This window comes from Ixodes scapularis, unplaced genomic scaffold, assembly GCF_016920785.2.
Source record: "Ixodes scapularis isolate PalLabHiFi unplaced genomic scaffold, ASM1692078v2 PGA_scaffold5__190_contigs__length_132052651, whole genome shotgun sequence".
Lineage (NCBI taxonomy): Eukaryota > Metazoa > Arthropoda > Arachnida > Ixodida > Ixodidae > Ixodes > Ixodes scapularis.
The window spans coordinates 111,809,804-111,812,677 of record NW_024609880.1 but is presented as its reverse complement, the minus strand read 5'-3'; positions in this window follow the sequence as shown (position 1 = coordinate 111,812,677).

Here is a 2,874-nt window from a genome sequence, read left to right as displayed (position 1 = left end):
AACATATGAATAAACAGGACTTCAATATGTGTACTACAAGCGTGCTCTGCTTCCTTGACGATGGCACTAACACATTAAATCTCGGAATATTTCCTATCATACATCGACTTTGTAGGAAATAAGTGCCTTCAGTGAATCATTTATTGGTCCCCAAATGTTATGCTAGATTTATTACTGCTGATTATTGCTATGAGTGAACTAGCTATTGTACATACTGTGTTATGCAGTTTTTTTTTATTTCTGTTATATTTGTATGTGGATTGTGCGACATGATTTTATTGTAGTATATATATTGCTATGACAAAAAAAAAAGACGTATTGTGTCAATAAATAAATGGTGAAAATTTGTTAATTTTGTTGCAGGCTTGAAAAACGTGTTATCTGCTACATATGCGGATGTGTGCGTTGATTTATGCAGAAAACAGTAACCGATTGGAAGTTGATCACTGACTAAAGAAATATACGTGTAAATAGTACTTCCGTGGCCAGCATAATACGGAGCACGAAAAGCCTTTAAGCAATATAAAAATGCTCTGTATTTCTCTGGTCGTAAATGCACAATTGAAAAAAAAAAAAAAGAACACCTGGTTCGTGGAACACTACTCAAGCACAACGGCTTATAAACCACGAAGGAAGCTATTCGAGCGCGACACACGCATGACGACGCGACGACGCGCCGATCGTGTCGACGTATTTGTCCTACTTTATACACCGTGTCACACGGTATATGCCACGTTCTAGACAGAACAGGCTTTAGGACTCAGAATTGACACGAACTAGCATAGAGCGAGCGTACATTCAACGGGGACATTTCCAAGCTCCGTGATATACGACTGTCAAACCGGTTCCTGATAGCGAGCTTTAGAAGTATCACTCGTTTCGCAATGTAAGTCATGGTCTCATGGATGGAACCTTTCCCACGAAAACTCTACAAGTGCGAAATAATCAAGAAAACGGAGAAAGATCAAGCTAGATTACAGCCTAGGAGCGCTTCGTGAGATATCTTAAACGCGAATAGTGGTTGCAACGAAACACTCTAGAAACAACGTTATTTCAAGAACAAAAAAAAGTACTACGCTTTGTTTTAATCCGGCGAAAATTGAGCCCGGCACACTCTTCGCAACATATTACGAGTGGTTTACCTAACTTCACCTACTAATGGTTGCAAAACGTAACTTTGAAATAAATTGCTTTTTTCTGCGTCAAAACGCGCTGCGGTCGCGGTAGTGCACACGTCTGTGGGTAGTATAGACACCACCCCTTCAGAACGCCACGACGGTCGGTGAGCTGCGGGCGGCACCAGCACCGACTCCTATTATTATTAAACAGTAAATATCGTTTTCGCCTCGTCTCTCCTCTCCTCAGCGTGGGCCCACCACAGCGCGTCTGTGCTTCCCGTATGGGGGTCGTCGCAGTCTCAAAGGTCACATGATCCTCTATGCGACCGCGGGCAAACGTAGAGCAAAGCGTCTGCTCCGCAATCCTCGCCGATGTAGTTTGCTACAACATCGTGGGGACACTTGTGAAAGACAACTCCCTGGCTGGTCAACTGGGAATTCGAGCAGGCCACAACACAACATCGTGAGCCTATGGATCATTCGACATTCATCGCAACTAGGCATCGGAGATGTGGCCCGCGCTCGTATCGTATACATAACGTGCTTCTCAAGCTAGAGCAGCGGCGAGACGAAACAGACTGCTCCCACCTCTCAGCTCCGGGAAGCGCGCAGAGCCGCGCAAACTAGCACATCCGTGTTACGGTGATCACGCGGACGCCGTTGAGCCAACACCGGGAGAAGAAACTCATGACGTCATCGTTCATTTTCGCTCTTAAAAGTAAAAAAAAAAAAATAAAAACAGAAAAAAAAACGTGAGAGTGACGTAGTCACGTCTTTGCCGTAGTGGCTCAATGTTGACTGCTCCAATTCCGTGGCGTTGACTGCGCTAATGAATGCGCCTCACGTCGCACATTAGCGTTGGCAGATTTCGGCGACTTGGCTCCTTTGGAAGTTTTCTGGCCAGTTTATTAAATGTATAGAGGGAATCAGATCCTAATATGTAACATGTGGTCTTCCTATATAATACTGAAGAGGGCTACATAGTTTTTTTTAAATATCAAAAATGAAGCGGATTTGCCCTTTACGTGGCGGAGGCGCCAAGCTACCGCTTCGCCTCTCTCGGAGGCTGGAAGTATGTAGCATGTTCATCGCGCGTTTCAGCCACAGGGCAGCAGAACCGCTGGCGATAGGTAGCCCTAACCTAAAACCTGTCCAAATCGAGCCTTTTTTTTTTTTTCGCAACGCCGTTAAATGCTTTACATGCTTAATATCTCTCTATAATGGCTTGAGTTAGTGGTTTTCGAGCATGATCTACAGTGATGACAACAATAATCCCAGGAGAAGGGGAACAATGAGAATAAATCAGAAACGCAGATCTCCGAACATAGCTATTGGTGACTGGTGCGCGACCCAAAAAATCCGCCTGGTTCCGGTATCGAACCAGTGACCTCTTCATTTCCAGTGGAGCGCTCCACCAACTGAGTTAACCAGGAGTAAGACGTCAGTAGAGCAAACGGGTTTTAACAGCTCTTACAACACAAAAAAAAAATAAGAAGATTGGCCTTGAGATATATCTTACATGTTGCAAGGTCCTATACATCAAGATACACGACGCAATAAACAGAACAATAATAAGGTGGGTCTACAAGTGGGTTATTTCTTTTTTTAGAAAACAATGCCTCCCTCGGAGAGCCTGCCTGACACCACTCGAAACCTTGGATATAAAAGTCGGTGCGTTTCATCCGCGTCTACGGTATACTTAACTAGTATACTTGGGAGTCGACTTGGCGCGAAGACAGCTCAACCAAAAGCTACC